We start from the raw sequence: 21,854 nt of genomic DNA, 5'->3' as shown, positions 1-21,854 counted from the left end.
TAGGTGCTGCACACTGTACAGCACTGAGATAGGAAGTACCTCTAGTGGCCGCCCGCATGACTTCCACTAGAGGTATTACTAGGCAACAATGTAAACACTGCCGTTTCTCTGAAAAGGCAGCATATACATTGAAGAGCCTGCAGGGGCAGGTTACAGACACCACAACCACTACATCAAGCTGTAGTGGTTATGGTGACTATAGTGCCCATTTAAATGTCTGTGTACATGTTTGTAAGTTTGTGTGTACCTTTCAGGAGTTTGGGCTCTGGATCCGCTCCTGAAAGATTACATTATATTTACTGTGTTGCGTTGCACTTTCCTGTCTGGCACAGTTTGATTCACCTGTGCCGGTCCTATAGTGATGACTTCTTACTTGGAGTACACTTGTGTGCTTGTGCGGGTCTGTATATGTAAAGAATGTATATTGTGCGGGTCTGTATATGTTAAGAAAGCTATAATAAATGTGTAGTCTCATGTCTCCATATACAGAATGTGGGCACAATTTCCCATTTTCCATGTATATGGTACGTGCTCTTTTCCTTCTTTATAGCAACTCCCCATAGGTAATGAGACAGTTCAGTGATAATGTAAAAATACATTAAAAATAAAAAGAAAGAAATATTGTATGTCTTAAGAGCCTGTTAGTCTCTTAATAATTGTACTTTGGCTTTCACCAGATCGAGTTACATACTCTTTCCTTTTTATTTAAGAAAAATTGTATAAAAAAAAAAACCCATAGTACACCAAATTATGCAAAACATTAGGTTTTACTCAAATGACAAGCAGTCAGTATACATATAAGAGTAAAGTACATAACATTACAAATACATACACCTAATAGTGCAAAAGTATGCAAAAACATTTACCCAATAGTGTTGCTTCAGGTATGCTGACCCTGGGCTGTATAACCAAAACAACACTTGGGCAAATGTTTTGGGACTTTATTCATACTTCCTTTTGGTGTATGTGTTTGTAATGTTATGCACTTTACTCTTATATGGATAATTACTTTTTGTCGTTTGAATAAAATCTACTTTTTGGCATAATTTGGTGTGCTATTTTTTTTTGTTTTTTTTTTAATAAATAAGAAAAACATTGTGTGGGCCAAACTTGCCTAGGGTACCTTGTAGGCAAAAGACGTTCTGTTTAAATGGCCTGTATAACTAGTATAGTAACACCTGGTATGACAAATATTTGTCATCTGATAATAGTACAACGTGACATGGAATGTGAGCGTCACCATATTAAAGGCATCATTTACCAAGTAGTGACTTACATAATGAGCCCAGTTTGTTTATTCTCATAAAATCAAACCTGTCACTAATAGTTTTAGAAAATTTTTGCAGATGTTTTTTAGTAGCTTGCTTTTAGTTTTTAAAGGTAGTTTTGTAAAAGAGGCAATGTTCTGTCTTTGAGATTTATGAGCCAAATCAATATCACTTTTTTGTGTGTTAATAGAAGATCTGGTATTTATTTAAGTGCTGTATTTTAGTGACTAGGAATTAGGAGAGCATTGCAGATTTTAATTCCAGGAATTAACTACTTGCTTTCAGATAAATGTATCAGGACTCAAATTCCAAGTCCAGTCTAAACATTAGGTGCAAATCCCCTCTTACTAAGTGACCTCTGATAATGGACGAGGCAGGAGTATGTGCAGACTCCAAGCACTGGAAAACAGTGAGCTTGTGCACATGCACACACATATGCCTCACGCACAGAGGCTTTTTAACGAGAAGCCTCTGATTGGAATATTTCTGATGAGAGACTGAAAGTGAAGACTCAATGAGAATTCTTTGCAAGGTAGGTTCTCTGTGCAGTTACCTGCCTTCTAAGTTTAGCTTGGCTAAACAATCAACAGGACTGGTTGTCTGTGATTGGTGACCACAGGGTGGGGGGTGGTGGGGGGGGGGGGGGGGATTACAAGGTTAATCTATAAAAATGCCATTTTTTATTTTTTTTAAGAAATCTGAATTTTTGTAAAATGAAAAATAGCAGATCCTATTCACAAACAACAAAGTACCTCAGTAAGCATGCTTGCTTCTCAAACCTTTGATCAGAACGCTGTGCATTGCACCCGCACAAGAGCTGATGCGCACACATGGAGGAAGTACTTCAGAGGCTTCTCTGTTAGTCTTTTCTGGGGAAAATGAAAGGCTCTTAAATGCTGAAGTTCACAAGTTCCTTTAAAATATTATGATTCAGCTAGAGGGGAACTGTCACAGAGTCCAACATGAACTTGGACTTAGAACAGAGAGGTCAGTATGGGTGGTACCAGACCCACTCTGGGCTTAAACCCTATAAATAATGCAGTATGTGCAGTCTTCCTCCTAGTGGTTGTTATCTAACGCGCTGCTTAGCGAATAATCCCCCTGTGGTTTTTGTTTTCATATTTAGTCAGTAGCATTATTTGGAAGTTTTGACTTATCAGTACATAGGACATGCACTGTCCTGGATTTACCCAGGGTTAACTGACCCACACACTTAGAGGTTATTGCTCACTATTCCCCAGGTTGGTATTTTGGTTCAGCTGTATCTTTTTATCTTTGCAATAAAGTGCATTCCTTTTTTTGATACTCTGTTCCTAGGTAGCCCACTGGAGGCAATGTGTATGTGTGCCCTACCAAGTCATTGTAGATATATTAGTTAGCTTTCCTTTATTTTCATTCCAATATACTTTACCAGTCTGGAATCCCGTACTTTCCCTGGTTTTGGGATTCCTTCCTTTCCACATATTCTTTTAAAATATACCCTCCGTCAATGCATGCATGTATTCATTGGGTTATATCTACTAAACAGTGAGTTTTACTTTTTTGCCCAATTGAGAATCGTAGTCTTAACTTTACAAATATACAAACTTACGTTCTGCGCTCAAACTCTCACTACTCCTGGGCAGCAGAAATGACCATAGTATATAAATCAGCCCCAATACATACAATCAAAACTGAAGAAAATAGTTGCACGCACACTATCCCAAATCACTATGCACATTTAAATAATTGGAGTTCATTTTTAGTGTCATTCCAATGGCCATTTAAGTGTAAGCTCACCTGCTTAAATACTTAAATAGCCATTGGAGTGATACTAAAAAAACCTCCAGTTATTTAAATGTGCATAGGGATTTGAGAGAGTACGCAAGTAACTTTTGTCTTTGTTTTTTTATAGAATGCTGTCTCATACCTAGTATAAGAGTTGAGGGACCCTAAATCTCTCCAATATTGTCAAATGTAGGAATGAGCTAGCATGGAGGGTAATCAGTGCCCTCCTCAGTTTTGAGAGGTGTTTGCCTCTGCAGGATTTTTGGACCAACTATGGTCTTGGTGTACAACTTATGCAAAAACTCACAATGAAAAGAAAAAAAAGTATGTATGTTTTCAGTTTAATAAGTCATATTTTTTTGATTTGCTCCAAAACTGTTTAGTTTCCCTTTTTTGATGATCTCAGTCAAGGAGGCAACACAGAGACCAGCGTGGTGCAGAATATAAAGGAACGAAATCTTACCTTTTTAACACATGGGTTGGGCGAACACATCTAAATTGGTAGGGGAACAATATAGCACGTTTGTATTCCAAGCGCTATAGTGTTCTAGGAGCAACTTTAAATGTTTACTAGAGCGGCTGGTTAATTTTTCAAGCATTTCTTATAGATAAATCTCAGGCCATTATTTATATAGGTTCACTTACCGTGCTTCCGGTTTGGTACCAGAGAAGCATGACCTTGAGTTTGAATTGGACTTGACACTGGGTAGCTCATAAGTAGTGATGATGGTTGAGATGTAGTGCAGAGCAACCAGTGGATGTTCTGCTATGGAGTACCAACAGATTTGGTAATTGACTAAATGAGGATCATGAGAATTGAAGTTCCACCACAACAAGATAGCTGGCCTCTGGTGCTTGCAATTCACCCAAGATTTTGAATACATATTTATTTTTAATAACGTGGTAGTAAAAAGTTAACAAAAGCTTTAAAAGCAGTAATATTGTACAAAGCCTGAAGACAAACTACCAATAAACGTGTTCTGTCAAGCTTGCAAAGTGTCTGATTCCACTCAAGGTTTACTTAGTGGAGTTTGGTATTCTTTTACATTGGTCCCTAAATTTTTAAATACTCAACTTTACAATTGTCACACATTTTACTTCTGATAATATCAATTTCACCACTAATCCCGACTATTTGGGTACTAAAATAGGACTTCATGTTAAACCGGAATTACTGAAGATTGGAAAAATTAAATATTAAGGATGGTATGTCTGGTCTGCTCTATCGTAAGGTCACATGGGTAGACATTTTAGTTTTCCTGATTAAGACATTGCCCCTTTTATTTGAGGTGAAACGTACATTCTGAATGGACTAAATTGCTTTAATACACCTCTGCAGTATATTTTTTTTATAAATGTTCCTAGATAATTGGAAAAATCTAGATATCTTATTCATTAAAGAAGAGGTATTTCAGATCAAAATAGGGATTTATGACACCCTAGTGTAACATTTAATTTAAAAAAAAAAAAAACACACTGCTGTTTTTTGGTGTGATCGTGTGTGCACAAATCCGTTACTGTGTAGTCTCTGTGTACTGCAGAGGAAGCATATTCCCAGTTTGTGCAGATGTGTCCTAAACAATTTACAGTTTTGTTTGTTAGCAACTGAGGGGCGCTAAGTGCCATATCTATCTTTCTCCCCCCTCTTTTTTTTTTTACACTGCTTCCTGTGCACAAGTATAATATATAAATGACTGATGGATAAATTCTGTATTCCGGGGGTGTGTGTTTTGTTTGGGCGATTGGCACGTGCTCGGCATGGGAAGCCTTTAGAGAGAAGCCCTGATTGATTCCTCCGTGTTCAATAATGTGTTCATTACAATGGCATTTCCTGGACAGCTGGGTCTGCTTAACCCCAAAGCCAAAACGGCATCGCGAATTGATGCAAATTCTCCCATCATACCATTTAACTTCATGTTTTTAGAGATGTGTACAATCTCACATTCCTTCCAAGTACTCCTTTGTGATGAAGGTGTGTTGGTTCCTGATGACCAGAGGTCCATGCTTGTAAACCATGTTAGAATAGCGGAAATCTGTGATTGGGATGGAGATGACAGCAGCCAATCCCAACTTTTATATAGTGTAATGTCGACTGCTGCTAGATCCCGGGGGCAATCAATTGAAAATCATAAGGAAGCATTTTATACCTTTTAATAACTTATTTTTTTTTCCTGGCCAGGCACAGTCATACAAGTGCAAAGCAAGGAAGCGTTTAGTGCATTTAACTTTTATATCCAGCCTTAAGCAGGTTTTCTGACTCAAAGTACTTTGGATGTGGTTATCCCATCTGATTGATTAGACGCCTTGCTAAAATGAACTCTTTACCTACCAAATGACTAACAAGAAAATACAGGTAAGCTGGATTTTTGAGCAGAATGTGGAAGAAGATAAGAATCTGATCCTGTGCACGTTGTACTTCACACTTTCTGTTTGCACATTTATTCTTTACAAAGGATGTATTTTCTGTGACTTTTACAGGTAATAAAAGAAGCTTAGGGTCCCCCGTTCATATATCTTAAGCTCATCTGATTACAGTCGAGATGGTTCAGATAAGATAAAAACCAAATGCAAAGATAAGGCTAGGCAGTTACCTGAGAATCCCCCTCCACAAAGGTATGTAATTACCAATGACCGAGAATGGGACAATTCCATATTGTATTGTATATAGGAAGTCTTTAATATGTTCTCCCCGTAAGGGAAAATATTTAACCGCAGAACCATGTGCACAATAAATGATATTTTTTTTTTTTGTGTGTGTATCAGCGTATTTGCACGTTGATCACATAGTTTCTGTAATGTACAATTTATACAAGTAGCAGCTGTTGGCCATCCTTTAATCTGTATTCCATAGTAATGGAACCATTATCGAATTCTTCCTGTCCTGCATTTTAGGTCTGTCCTTTGACCGATTATCTTGCTATTAAAGATTTCTGGAAATGTTAAAATGTAATTAAAGTAGCTTTGTGAATCATTGAACCGTCGATTAACAAAAAAGCATCATCTCTCTTTTAAATGTTCTATATTATTCATAATATGACGTACCAACATTTTAATCTGTTTCTTCTAATGTGTGTGCTAGCAAACAGCCACTCGACTTGTGCTCATGCACATCATGTGCATTATCTGCTAACCCAGGGGTGACTCACCTTTAAAAGTATTTGGCTTTGGATGGCAACCATTCATATTGAACGACGAAAATGCCTTCCAGAGTTTGAGTAGATTGAGAACAACAAATAACGAACTGTTAAAATATATGTAAACTGACCATGCCGACCTTATAGGTAGCACACAAATCAATAACATGTCTGATACAGATGAAATAAGACTCTGGTGTAAGCAGGCAGAGGCAGTTCAGGGGCAGAGGCGGCAGCTGCAGCCTTAAATACAAGTAAGATTTTACTTTCTTTAGGGAGGCAATGGGTGGTGCTAGACCCCACACCTAAAAAATTTAAGTGTTCCTTTTTCCATTTCAAAAGTTGGGTGGTATGCTATGGCAAGCAGAAAAAATATTGGAGCATAGTGTAAGACTATTTGTGAGACCACTGTTTTAGAACTTGCACCTAGGCTATTACTGAAATTCTTGCGGACATCTAAGGGTATCAGATCCAACACATGCCGCTCAGTATCTACAAAATGTCCCAAGCATGTCTTTATGTTTAAATATATTAAACCACGCTTCCAAACTATCTGTCGGAAATGGTTAAGGCAGGTTCTTGTTTGCAATGGAATTTTTTAGCTGACAATCTGTTTGATATGAGTGTAGACAGGTTCTGGGAAATCCTGGGGGAGACCTGCTGGAGTAGTAACGAGAACTAGTTCCTGATTCTTGAAATCTACCTCTTGACACACGTGAAATTCTGGAGCAATGCTACTTTCTGCATCACATACAAGAATCTTGCTCATCTGGTTTCTGCAGAGACCTGGTACTAATTATGTCACCTCTGACATGGCAGTGAGGTTGTAAGAACAGAAAGTAGTGGGAGCAGATATTTAATCTAGTCTATGCTTGCATCTTGTCAATATTTCTATGCATTGTTTGGGTGTTGTGGAGCTAGTTAGAAGTACTGGCTGATTGGGAGGGGAAGGATTGAACATTTAGCATTTAAAACAAAAAGAAATTCGACTAGTGGGTGGGCTACTATCTACACCAAAGAATATTTCTAAAAACTAGATCAAAATCTACTCTGAATCTTTTTATATATTTTTTTTTTTTTATTTCTTTATTTTTCACTTGACAGAGCTTAGGTGAACACAGTTGCATTACGGCTTTCACCGACATAGATAAAACACAGTTGCAATATGGCTTTTGCCAACATGGATACACACAGTTGGATCATGGCTTTCGCAGAAGCCCAAGTAATCACGGTTCTGTCAGGATCGGGACAGGGATCCAACACGCAGAGTACAAAGAGTGGAAAGGTACGTATACCGGGCCTTAGAATGGCCGGACTAACGTACCGAGAGTAATAAAGAATAGTCAGAGACAAGCCGAGGTCGAGGGAACGAGAAGACAGATAAGCGAGAGACAAGCCGGGTCAAGGGATAACAGAGAAGCAGGGTAGTACAACGAGCCGAGTCAAAACCAATAGAGCAAACTAGAATACCAGAGCACTGAGTGACTAGACAAGCTAGAACCACGACAGGGCAATGAGCTGAAGTAAGGAGTAAGCTTAAATACCCTGGCTCTGGATGGAAATCACGCCTCTGACAAGTACCGATTGGATATCGGACACTTGAGTGACAGATCGCTCGTGATAGCGTCATGACGTCACGTATTGAGCGTCCTGCTAGAAAAGGACGTGGATTCCTCGCGGCCGGTGTTTAAGTGACTGGATGAACCGCGAGGAACGGAGGAAACAGCTCGCCTGGACGGATAAACCACCAAGTCTCTACCTCCCTTAGAGGTAGAGGCCTCAGGTACCCTGACAGTACCCCCCCTCTCAGATACGCCCACCGGGCGGAATGAACCGGGGCGAGATGGGAAGCGGAGGTGAAATGCTCTGCGAAGGCGAGAAGCATGAACGTCCTCCTGAGGTACCCAACTCCTCTCCTCAGGACCATATCCCCTCCAGTTGACCAGATATTGCAATTTTCCCCTTGAAATTCTGGAGTCAATGATGGAGCTGACCTCGTACTCCTCCCGACCCTCCACCTGAACAGGACGAGGCGAGGAGACCTTAGAGGAGAATTTGTTGCAAATAAGAGGTTTCAACAAGGAGACATGAAAAGAGTTAGGAATGCGTAAGGCAGGTGGCAGAGCAAGGCGATACGCAACCGGATTGATACGAGTGAGAACCCTGTAAGGGCCTATGTAGCGAGGAGCAAATTTCATAGATGGAACTTTTAGGCGAATATTCTTAGTACTCAACCATACCCTATCCCCAGGAACAAAAACAGGAGCCGCTCTTCTATGTTTGTCAGCGTGTTTCTTGAACAGCGAGGAACTATGTAATAGAATTTGCCGAGTCTGATCCCATAATTTCTTCAGGTTGGCGACATGATCATCAACCGACGGTATCCCCTGAGAAGAGGAAACCGAAGGAAAAATCGAAGGATGAAAGCCATAGTTCATGAAGAAAGGGCTAGAGCGAGTTGAATCGCAAACAAGGTTATTGTGTGCGAACTCCGCCCAAGGAATCAGACCGACCCAATCGTCCTGGTGTTCGGAAACAAAGCAACGCAGATACTGTTCGATCTTTTGATTAGTACGTTCAGCAGCTCCGTTAGACTGAGGGTGATAGGCAGAGGAGAAGTTCAATTTGATGCCCATTTGAGAACAAAAGGATCTCCAGAAACGTGAGACAAATTGAGAACCTCTATCAGAAACAATCTCCGAAGGAATCCCATGTAGGCGAAAAACCTCTCTCGCAAAAATCTCCGCCAATTCAGGAGAAGTCGGAAGTTTAGGTAATGGCACGAAATGGGCCATTTTAGTAAATCTATCCACCACCGTGAGAATAACAGTCTGTCTCTCGGAAGCAGGCAAATCAACGATAAAGTCTATGGACAAACAGGACCAAGGTTTCTCAGGAATGTCCAAGGGGTGTAACAGGCCACATGGAGATGCATGAGGTAGTTTAGTCTTGGCACAAGTCTCACAAGCTGCGACGAACTCCTCAATATCTTTTCGAAGTGAAGGCCACCAGAAATCCTTGGATATCAGAGAGTATGTCTTGCGAATACCAGGATGACCAGCTATTTTACTTTCATGAAAACATTGTAAGAGCTCCAGTTGAAGTTCAGGAGGAACAAAGTTTCTTCCCTCAGGAGTGTTTCCGGGAGCTAGATGTTGAGACTTCAAGATCTGGTCAAGTAGCGGAGAATGAATTTTGAGACTGGTATTAGCAATAATATTGCATTTGGGTACAATGGAGGACAAAAGTGGTTCAACTGAAGCAGAGGGCTCATATTGGCGAGATAGCGCATCGGCTTTAGAATTCTTTGACCCAGGTCTGTAAGTCAGAACGTAATTGAAATGGGTAAGAAACAACGACCAACGAGCCTGCCTGGAGGACAGACGCTTGGCCTCTCCGATATAAGACAAGTTTTTGTGGTCTGTCAGAATGGTAACAGGATGTAATGTACCTTCCAATAAATGTCTCCATTCTTTCAAAGCCTTGATAACCGCTAGTAATTCTCTGTCACCAATGTCATACCTGCTTTCAGTACCGGTCAATTTTTTAGAGAAAAATCCACATGGATGTAATGGTTTATCAACACCCAACCTTTGAGATAGGACAGCACCTAAACCAGTCTCTGATGCGTCTACCTCAAGTAAAAAAGGCAGAGAAGTGTCGGGGTGAACTAAAATTGGAGCGGAAGCGAAAAGCTCCTTGAGAGTCTTGAACGCAAGGAGAGCTTCAGTAGTCCAATTCTTAGTATCAGCCCCCTGTTTGGTCATGTTAGTGATAGGTGCAATAATGGAAGAATAGCCCTTAATAAAGCGCCTATAATAATTAGAAAAACCAATAAATCTCTGTACGGCTTTAAGACCTTTGGGTAAAGGCCACTCTAGAATGGATTGGAGCTTATCCGGATCCATCTTAAATCCCTCCCCAGAGATCACATAGCCGAGAAAGGTTACCTGGGTTTGATCAAAGCTACATTTCTCCAACTTGCAGTACAAGCCATGCTGGAGAAGCTTGTGCAAAACCCTCCTGACTTGTTTGTGATGAATCTCAATCTCACTAGAATGAATGAGTATATCATCTAGGTATACAATGACGCAATCTTGCTGAAATTCCCTAAGAACCTCATTTATCAGATCTTGGAATACAGCTGGTGCATTGCATAACCCAAAAGGCATAACAGTATATTCATAGTGACCATATCGAGTATTGAATGCCGTCATCCACTCATGTCCCTGCTGGATTCTCACCAAGTTATATGCCCCTCTGAGGTCTAACTTGGTGAAAATCGTAGAGCCCTTCAAACGATCGAAGAGTTCGGTAATCAAGGGAATCGGGTAGGCATTTTTAATGGTTATCTTATTTAGGCCTCGATAATCAATACAAGGTCTCAAAGAACCATCCTTCTTTTTAACAAAAAAAAATCCAGCCCCGGCAGGGGAGGAGGACCTTCTAATGAATCCCTTGTCTAAATTTTCGTGAATATACTCCTCTAGAACTGAGTTCTCTTTCGTAGATAACGGGTATACATGACCTCTGGGCGGCATGGTACCAGGGAGTAGGTTAATTTTGCAATCAAAGGACCTGTGTGGAGGTAAGGTATCGGCTTTCTTTTTGTCAAATACAGCCTTTAAATCTAGATACTGAGACGGAATTTGTGTCTCCGTAGGGTTGTCAGAGTTAGCCGATGTGTTGGTTAAGCCGAGAGGTGAGACCTTCCGTAAGCATTTCTCTTGACAATTCTGTCCCCACGAAACTATCTCCCCTGACTCCCAATTAATAATAGGGTTATGTCTCCTCAACCAGGAGTACCCCAGAACTATGGGAATAGACGGAGAAGAAATGAGCAGTAAGGATATGTCTTCTCTATGTAGGATGCCAACAGTTAAGTTAATCGGTATGGTCTCATGGAAAATAACAGGCTCAAGTAACGGTCTACCATCGATGGCCTCAACAGCCAGTGGTGTCTCTTTTAACTGGGATGGAATAGCATGCTTGGCAGCAAAACCCTGATCTATAAAGCTCTCAGCAGCTCCAGAATCGATTAGTGCCATAGTCTTAACTACTCCCTTCTCCCACTTTAAAGAAACGGGTAACAGAAGCCTGAGCTCTTTGTAGTTGTGAATAGAGGACAAAGTAGAAACACCCAAGGCCTGTCCTCTAGAGGAACTTAGGTGCGAGCGTTTCCCGAACGATTGGGACAATTTAGGCGTAAATGACCCCTGACTCCACAATACATACATAAACCCTCCCTTCTCCTGTACTGTCTCTCCCTTTCAGTGAGATGAGTACTGCCTATCTGCATAGGTTCAGGAATACGTAAGTCTTCGAACTCAGAGATTTGAAAGGTAGGCGCTAGTTTAAAGGAGGGTCTACGGGTCCTATCTCGAGTGTTCTGCCTCTCTCTTAAGCGTTCATCAATACGAGATATAAAAGAAATTAAATCCTCCAAATTTTCAGGGAGTTCTCTAGTAGCGACCTCGTCAAGAATTACATCTGATAACCCATTCAAAAACACATCTATATAAGCCTGTTCGTTCCACTTAACTTCTGCCGCCAAGGACCTGAACTCTAGTGCATAATCCACAAGTGTTCGATTGTCCTGTCTAAGGCGCAACATTAATCTAGCTGCATTGACCTTTCTGCCAGGGGGGTCAAAAGTTCTTCTAAACGCAGCTACAAAGGCATTATAATTATAGACTAGTGGATTATCATTCTCCCATAAAGGATTGGCCCATCTCAAAGCTTTTTCAATGAGTAGAGTAATAATAAATCCAACCTTTGCTCTATCTGTAGGATAAGAGCGGGGTTGTAATTCGAAATGGATGCTAATCTGGTTTAGAAAGCCACGGCACTTCTCCGGTGACCCGCCATAACGTACTGGTGGGGTAATACGGGAAGAAGCACCTACAGTGGCTACCTCTAGACCTGAGACTGCAGGAGAAATAGAAGGAGTACGTGTCTCCTCAGGTGGATTACTAGCACGAGACAAAAGTGCCTGTAGTGCCAAAGCCATCTGATCCATCCTATGCTCCATGGCGTCAAACCTGGGATCCGAAGAACCAAGCTGACTGTTTGTACCTGCAGGATCCATTGGCCCTGTCGTAATGTCAGGATCGGGACAGGGATCCAACACGCAGAGTACAAAGAGTGGAAAGGTACGTATACCGGGCCTTAGAATGGCCGGACTAACGTACCGAGAGTAATAAAGAATAGTCAGAGACAAGCCGAGGTCGAGGGAACGAGAAGACAGATAAGCGAGAGACAAGCCGGGTCAAGGGATAACAGAGAAGCAGGGTAGTACAACGAGCCGAGTCAAAACCAATAGAGCAAACTAGAATACCAGAGCACTGAGTGACTAGACAAGCTAGAACCACGACAGGGCAATGAGCTGAAGTAAGGAGTAAGCTTAAATACCCTGGCTCTGGATGGAAATCACGCCTCTGACAAGTACCGATTGGATATCGGACACTTGAGTGACAGATCGCTCGTGATAGCGTCATGACGTCACGTATTGAGCGTCCTGCTAGAAAAGGACGTGGATTCCTCGCGGCCGGTGTTTAAGTGACTGGATGAACCGCGAGGAACGGAGGAAACAGCTCGCCTGGACGGATAAACCACCAAGTCTCTACCTCCCTTAGAGGTAGAGGCCTCAGGTACCCTGACAGGTTCTGACCAGCATGTGCTTTTCCATAATATAAACCTTAAGCTGTGTAGCTGTAAGTCCTCTTGTCTCCGTGTCAAGGGTTTTTTTTTTTTTTTAGATAAACAATAACTGAATAATATCATACATAACTTGTAAGCGCTTTATCATTAATATGTATAATAAACAATGAAAATCAATAAATGTGTCACATTTGCCGACCTCGAACGTGGGCTTAATATAGTGTACAGGTAGGCTTATAACCTACTTTTGCTTAGCATATTTTAATTTATGTTGTCACCATGAGTATATAGAGAAAGAATTAAGAAGAGTAGGAAGTTAAGTATACGAGTAAGGGGCAGAAGAGAAGATTGAGTAGAGGAAGAGTGCAGGGAAAAAGGGGGGGGGGAGAGAGGGGGAGGGGGTGGGGGGGGGGAAGGGGTCCTGCAGCGGTGCAACGCATCCATATACGTTGTCTATGTCCGCGGTGGTATGTGAATCTTTTTATATTAACAGAGAATTTCATTGTAAAGTAAAAAAATATATATTTTTTTACTGTTATTTTTGACACATTTGCAAATGTTAGGTTTCGATAAAACAAAGACTGCACAGTTTGCAGACATTTTGCCTGTTAAAGGAACACTCCTGGCACCATAGCCACTACAACGTGCTGTAGTGATTATGTCTGGGTTGCCCCTGGCACTGCCATAATTTATGAAATCATCTACTACCACAGTAGTTCTCCCGAGCCAAGCCCAGTGCTGGGCAAGTTCATTTGCAGAGAGCATCAGCTGATCACGTTAGACCAATAAGATAAGCCAAGCTTCGCCTGGCTCAACTCAGACAGAAAGGGGGGAGAAGGCACTCCTGGCACTGTAGCCACTACAGATGTGCTTTAATATTAGTTAATGTGGAACTGTGGAGGGGGGGGGGGGGGTTGTTGGAGAGTGGTGGGGAGGTAGGTGGGCAGTGCTGTTTTAAAGTGTTCATTCTAGCAAATAGTAGGTAAATGCACAATGCAATACTATTTAGCCCTGCCTTGCCTCCCTTTAATAAATGGAACTATTACCTTTATTCTAGCGCCACGCTAGCTCCACCCCCGATCCGTTTCCTTGGCTGACATCTTCAGAATTGACGATCTTAGTCAATCCAATGCTTTCCCATAGGAAAGGAAAGGGTGCGAAGCCAAACACCCCATTGGCCAATCCGTATCTCCTCATAGGCATTGAATCATCCATCTCTATGGGGAAAGTTCAGTGTCTCCATGCAGAGTGCAGCACTGACCCAGGAAGCACCTCTAGTAGCCGTTTGAGTGACTGCCACTGGAGGTGTCCCTAGGCAGTAATGTAAATTATTGTAATGTTTTTCTGAAATGGCAGTGTTTACAACAAAATGCCTGCAGGGACTGGCTTACTCACCAGAACAACTACATTCGTTGTTCTGGTGACTGTAGTGTCCCTTTAATGTATTAGTTCTTGTAGATTGGCAGTCTTAGTAGGGTCATTAGGTGCTGGTGAGTAATAATGTATAATTTAGCAAAAAGGCATAAAGCAGCAAATGTTTCTATTTTTAAATAGTATTGTTTCTGGAGAGGAAACAGTCCTAATAGTCTAGTTATTTTCAAAAGCTAAATAAAAATGCCTGCATTTATAACATTGCTACATTAATATAAACCTGTCGCACTTTGGGGTTTATTGACTAAGCTGTGAATTGAAACTCGATTTGTAAAATGTTTGCTAAAAATTCAAGTTTTTCTGTAGCCGAGATTGCCCCTTTAAAACAGCATATCTTTGGCCATTCATAGAATTAAACAGGCCCAGCATTTACCATACCACCCATGCATTAAAAGGAATTATGACTTTTCATTGACAATTTCAGTGTCCGATATCCAAGTCACGCTCCCATTTCTGCATTGGTTTCCATGCCCTGTCTGGTACTCAAAGGTTAATAACTGTGTTGCCAAAGACATGTCATTAACTATTTTAATCCCACGACAGTCTTGTACAAATATCTTAAAAGGAAAAGGGAATTTTATGCAATTTAAATAAGAATGCTAGCGTGATTTGGGCAGACGGCATCTCGTGTCTGCATTAATTAAAAACAGCTTTGTTTTGCTTTCTTGTATGTGTTTATTTTGTAAGCCAGTAACACAGTATGAAATATGGCATTTATGTCGAACCAAAAACTGTGCAGGGCTAACCGCACATAGTAATGCACAGTGGAGTGTATGATATGGTGTGTGCCTACTTACTGACTGGCACTAACTAATAACTGCTGTACTCGGTACCTATGCCAAGCTGTAACAGGGAGGGCAGCAACCCTATCCTGCCTAGTTTGGCTATTTTATAAAAAAAAATAAACTAAACTTGCTTTCTGGCAGTGGCGATTTCAGTCCATTCTTTTATGGTTTTATGAGATCGATTGGCTCTGTTTTACAAGCCTTTACGTCTCAGAGATTAGAGAATCAATAGGTTAAAGGGAAATCTTCAAGAGGCAGAACAAAAATGAACAACAATATATCACTTAGATCAGTCATACTTTGTTTTTTGGTGGTGGTGGCGGCTTAATATTTTTTTTCCAATTTTTTATCCGTCAGTGCCAGTTTGCCTGCATTATGTCACAGCATGCAGGATTTTACTCCTAAAACATGTTTTGAGTTGAATGCTTAAATTGCTACATTTAGGCCAAATTAGCAGAACTGGAAACATTCTCCATCTCATGTTTTTCTTTCTTGGATATATTGCTTAAAAGTAGCAGATTTAGCTTTATATTCACCCCAATTCATGGCTTTATGAATAAACCCTTTAATCTTGCATAGTTTGTGCAGATGTCTGGCTGCTATGGCAACAGTCTAGAGGCATTGTAATATTTGTAATCATAGCAGTACAAAGAGCTCTTATAACAGTATTTCATATAAATATTTATTCATTTTAAATAATCCTGTACTAGCTTTAGTACAGTGGCACTTTTAAATTGGCACTACAAGCACCATAACCACTATGGCACTCACTGACCACTATTGTGCCAGGATGCTGTGCAAACTCTCCCTTACCCCACGTTGTTGTAAAATCGTTTGACTTCTTTCATTGACTGGAGTCAGGCCACTCCTAGTACAATAACCACTACAGAGCATGGTAGTCTTTATCTTAAAACAATATGCAACTACACAATTAGGTTTATTCACTAGACACAGAGTTGAAGCCAATTGAAAAGTGAATTTAGAAATTCAAGCTAAATTAGTTTAGCCAACGATGCGAGCATTTGCTCTGTTTCAGAGCTCCTTCATAAATCTGTTTTTATAAGAGATGTTTAGTGAACTAAAGATGCAAATAGGCCAATTTGACCCTTTACGCAGTGGCTGTCAAGATGGAGACATGATCGAAGAAGCTATCTGATTACTGAGACATTGGGCATATCCTGCAATAAGCTTCCAATCAACTGTCTCCTAAGATGACTATTTCTAATTGTTTTACCTCCGAGGAGGACTCATATCTTATCCCACACATGTCACGCTCGCTAGGTTAGGTTTGTCCCAACTTCACAACTGACGAGGAGGACATGATGCCAACATGGAAAGGTTAGGCCCTACTTAAAGACATCCACCAGTTATTTATCAATGAACTCAATAATTTGGTGCAAGCTTCAGGTTGTCAAGAGTGCAAGTGGAATCTCAAGGCAAAGGGATTCAGCAACCCTTACCTCCTACTTAAAAGGTTCAGAATTTTGCTATGGAGAATAACATAACAGCAGAAAGAATAACGTTAGAATTTAAGCAACACCTCACTATGTTACTACTGCGGACCTTGGTGCTTACTCCCTTCTCTTGACTTGTCTGAGCAAGTTAGGAGAGACACAGCAACTTCCACATGGAGTTGGCACCAAAGGACATTCTGCAGGAAATGTCATTGTACAATTTCTGTAAATGGGGGACAAAATAGCAGTCCTGAGGAAAATCTTCATTTTTACATTGGGTCTCAGATGCCAACTTTATATCATGCCATATAATACACCACCCTGAAATGGCACCTTTCCCTTAAGATCGTTATATTTTTTACAGAGTAACTTCTTATACAGCCTTATTGCAGAGTGAGGGGTTACACTATATTGGCTGAAAAATGCCTTTGATACCTATCAGCCTTTCTTTAGGCTTTGGGCCTGAATCCACCAATCACAGCATGTTACCCAGGCCCCCAGACATTTATATAGACTAAAATAGGAGGAACTGCTCCTCTGAGATAGTGTTTTAGGTGTGCGTAGAGACGATAGGCTGATAATTTATAATGGCAGATGATGTCACCGAGTCTTCCCAAGCTATCTTCCTAATGTTGACCCCTTATGGATAATGATTGTACTATTGTAGTAGGTTTCCTGCTGAGCTATGTACTGATGATAGGACTGGTAATCTTGCCAATAAGTTTGTGATTCTTTTGGGGTTTATTGACTAAACTGTGAATGGCAGCATGCTGAAATGTGGATTGCAACAGTTGTGCAACACATATATATCTATGAATAAGTGGCCAGCTAGGGCTCAGCATTACATGCATTGCTATGCTCTGACTATAAGTATATGTACTGCACACCTCCAAAGTGGCCCTGTTTTAAAATGGACAGTGTGACCAAATCCTTATGGTCCTGTTCTTAATCCTAGTACCTCACTAGGAGATCCGTATTGTTGGTGTGTCTGAGTGTATAACAAAGCTTCACTGCAAATATACTCACAGTAATGTGTCTCTAAACTACAATACATGTGTTTACATATCAAGCTTTTAGGACAAGAGCAATGTGTCTTATTTACAATTATATTTTAGTTGCAAATTTAGTTATTAGTAAGTTGCCTAAGATCTAGAACAGCCATGCCACTGGCCATATCCCACTCGCACCCCTAAAATGAAAGTGTCCCTCTTTGTCAATTTGAAATGGCGAGTGGCATGGTTGTTGTACCAGTAATCTTGGTTACAGGTATGTAAGGTTATGTGAAAATATATGCCTCTGTATCATTTAATATGAAGCCCATCACCCCCACTCACACTTAAAATTAAAATATGCATTCACCAACACATCTGCTAACTTGCTCCAGCATATTTTAATACGAGGACCATCTCAGCCAAGTGGTAGAACAGTTGGACCCTTTAAAAGTTAAACTGTATTTGAACTGGATCCTTAACTCTACACCTCAAATACAGCTTAGGTTAGAAGTCGAGGATCACGTCTTAAAGGACCACTATAGTGCCAGGAAAACATACTCGAGGAGCTCTTCTCCTCCTCCTCCTCTCCTCCCATTCGGCTGAATGCGCACGCGCGGCAAAAGCTGCGCGCGCATTCAGCCGGTCTCATAGGAAAGCATTATCAATGCTTTCCTATGGACGCTTGCGTGCTCTCACTGTGATTTTCACCGTGAGAATCACGCAAGCGCCTCTAGCGGCTGTCAATGAGACAGCCACTAGAGGCTTTGAGGGCTGGATTAACCCATTTATAAACATAGCAGTTTCTCTGAAACTGCTATGTTTATAAAAAAATGGGTTGACCCTAGCTGGACCTGGCACCCAGACCACTTCATTAAGCTGAAGTGGTCTGGGTGCCTAGAGTGGTCCTTTAAATCCCTGTAAGACACTCAATAGACATTGTAGTGTCTGTAATCCCATGTTGGTAATATCCAATAGTCTTTGCAAGACCACATGGGTTGCCATATAGGAAGCCTAATTCCTGCCTTCTTGTCCCCACGCTTTGGTTAAAAGAGGTTAATAATGTAACTGTTGCAAGACTGGTAGTATATGTTTACCAAGTTTAGATACATAATTACTCCGTACATACTGGAGATATGTCGGATGCCAAGCCTGTAGATTGTCTTCTACATTTATATGGTCTTTGAGATGGTTTGCTAAACTTATACAACCAACAGTGAACTAAAAAAAAAAAAAACTTCCCTAACTATCCATAATTAATATTATTATTATTATTATTGGTATTTATATAGCACTAGCTTATTCTGCAGCGCTTTACAATAAGAGGGGAATTTACAAAATGAGACAATAACAAAATGTAACAGGAACAATAGGTAGGTGAGGACCCTGCTCAAATGAGCTTACAGTCTAGAGGAAGTGGGGTATAAAAACACAATAGGAAGGGTATTGAGGGAGACAGCAAATAGACATGGTGGGAAAGTAGCAGAACTGGGAGGTGAGAGTGGCCCTTTAGGAGAGAGCAACAAGAAGAATTGAGATAAAGAAGTTACTCTTGGAGGCCATAAGCCATCCTGAAAAGATGGTTTTGAGGGACTTCTTAGAGGAAGACTAGAGGAGAGTCTGACAGGGGTAGGCATGCTGTTCCAGAAGAAAAGGAGCCGCCCGTGAGAAGTCTTGCAGGTGTGAATTTGCAGTAAGGGTGCGAGCAGCAGACAGGAGAAGGTCACCAGTAGAACAGAGAGACCGAGAGGGGGCATACCCATGAATCAGTGAAGAAATGTAAGAGGGGCTAGAGTTGGTTAGAGCTTTATAGGTTAGGGTTAGTAGGATACAGGAAGCCAGTGTAAGGATCGACAGATTGTAGGGGGGCAGTACGGCTTCTGGGGAGACCAGTTAGGAGAGAATTACAGTGATTCATGCAAGAGATTACTAGAGCATGAACAAGTTCCTTGGTAGCATCTTGCATAAGAAAGGGGCATATGTGGGCTATGTTTTCAAGTAGGAATCAACACGTTTTAGCAACAGACTGGACATGAGACGCAAAGGTGAGGCCAGGATCAAAAATGACACAAAGACAGTGAGCTTGAAAGGATGGGGTGAGGCAGGTACCGTCAACCTGCAGGCAGAGGAAGGGGGAGGATCAGTGTTATGAGGAGGAAAAATAAGAAACTGTTTTAGAGAGATTGAGTTTCAGAAAGCGGGAGGACATTCAATCAGAGCTAGAAAAAAGGCAATTGGTGACACGTTGTAGGACAGCAGGGGAGAAGTCAGGGGATGAGAGGTATATCTGGGAGTCGTCCGCGTACAGGTGGTAGTGGAATCCAAATGAATTAATGAGTTTGCCAAGAGAGGCAGTATAAAGAGAGCACAAAAGGGGACCAAGAACTGAACCTTGAGGGACTCTGACTGAGACAGGACGAGGAGAGCAGGTGTTGCTGGAAAAAAGAAACCCTGAAGAAGCAGTGGGAGAGATAGGAGAACCACGAGAGAACTGAGTCACAGAGACCGAGATTGAAGAGTTAGGAGAAGGAGGTCATGATCAACTGTGTCAAATGCAGCAGAGAGGTCAATAAGTATATAGTGAGTTTACATCCTTAGGGTACAGTGCTCTGTAGCTTGTCTGAATATTTTGTTTTACCTTTTGGCAGTTCATTAGGGGGTGTGCTACTTTTCTAATGTAAATATTTTCTGTATTACTCAGATTGTCTCATAACATGTTCTGTGTTGCAAAGATTAATTATATGATTCTCAGTTTGAATGGTAGCTCCAAGGACACATTATGGCATGCCAGTAGGGTTTCCAGATCCACCATTTTGTTTCCTGTGCACATATCGCACATTGGACAGCACATGAAAAGCTCTGACCGGTTTTGGATGCTATGCATATGTTGCAGAATCTCGTTTTAATAAGTTTACCCGTTTTCCTCACTGCAGCATATGAGTGCTACATACTGAATGAAACGGTATTATGTGTTGGCTGTGAGTTTAATTGTAGGTGAGTGATTTTCACAAATCAGACCATTGCTTTAAGAATATTTTGTGTATTTCTGTGTCAGTGGCAAGAGGCAGAATAGGTAATATCTGAGGATGGAGGAATGGCTTTCCCCTCTGCAGAACAAATGTGTTTACCTGCTACATGGAAAACATGGTATGGATAATATAGAATGGGGGTAGCTGCTATATGCATTCTTCTAGTGAGACTGGCAATTATTCAGATGGTGAGATCATAGGCCCTGTCAGGTTAAAAGCTTGATAACACCCTTCCCCCATAATAAAAATCTTAAATTAAGCTGAAAACATTGACTGCAGTGCTTGGCTTTTTAGAAATTTGCTTTGGAGTCTGACAGCTCACATGTTAGTGAATAATTTTGTAATGGTGAATAATATTCCAGAATAAAGGGGTATTCTTATTACAAAGTGTATACAGAAGGGGTTATTCACTAAAACATAAGTTGTGATCACAACTCTTAACTCACTGTGAAGTGAATATACCCCATTGTGTTATATCTTGTAATCGATCTCTATTTCGCACATGCTGCTGTTGTGCATCATCTGCTTATGTTGTTATCTAAAGTCCACAATTGGCACAGGAATTTTAGAAATGATGTGTCGTTAAGTATCCCAGAATTCTCAGCTCAACATGGAAATGAGCACAGACAAGCATGGTGTTCCAGGCTTTATCCTGTAGGCATCATTACCAATGGAGCACAGTTTTTATTTTTTTCGAACAAAGCATGGGTTTTGATCCAAAAGGTCCAATAACCAGAAACCAGCCTTGGTTTGCACAATTGCTACCCCATGGGTATCATAAAAATGCAAATTTAAAAAGTACTGTTGTGCATAACCTGCATATATCAAATTGGACCGTGGAAAGTCCTCTTTGTGTGTGTATGGATGTGTTTGTATTTAACCCTGTGTGTGCGTGCACACAATATAATGTGTGTGTGTGTGTGTGTGTGTGTGTGTGTGTGTGTGTGTGTGTGTGTGTGTGTGTGTGTGTGTGTGTGTGTGTGTGTGTGTGTGTGTGTGTGTGTGTGTGTGTGTGTGTGTGTGTGTGTGTGTGTGTGTGTGTGTGTGTGTGTGTGTGTGTGTGTGTGTGTGTGTGTGTGTGTGTGTGTGTGTGTGTGTGTGTGTATATAAGATACCCAAACAGCTATATATTGTTGGTTCCTACATTGATCCCCTGATAATTGGATTAGCTGACAGTTGTAGTTTAGGCGCAATGTCAGGAGGTCACTGAAGAATATTATGTGGCTTTAATAACAGAGAATAATTGCAGGCTGGTAGTTTGATCAAATTATTATATTTCAGGATCCGTATAATCACAGTGTCCTATTTCTACCATCAGCACATAGAACACGCAGATA

General features: G+C 41.0%; 1 protein-coding gene across 2 annotated transcripts in view; it reads left to right on the top strand.

Annotated features, from left to right (window-relative positions):
• The window catches only part of AGAP1 (ArfGAP with GTPase domain, ankyrin repeat and PH domain 1), a 346,045-nt gene that overhangs the window by 128,973 nt on the left and 195,218 nt on the right, over positions 1-21,854 (top strand). The gene's annotated exons all lie outside the window — the stretch shown is intronic.

Source organism: Pelobates fuscus, chromosome 8 (genome assembly GCF_036172605.1).
Source record: "Pelobates fuscus isolate aPelFus1 chromosome 8, aPelFus1.pri, whole genome shotgun sequence".
NCBI lineage: Eukaryota > Metazoa > Chordata > Amphibia > Anura > Pelobatidae > Pelobates > Pelobates fuscus.
The sequence above is the reverse complement of the archived record's forward strand: the minus strand, read 5'-3'. Positions and strand labels throughout refer to the sequence as shown.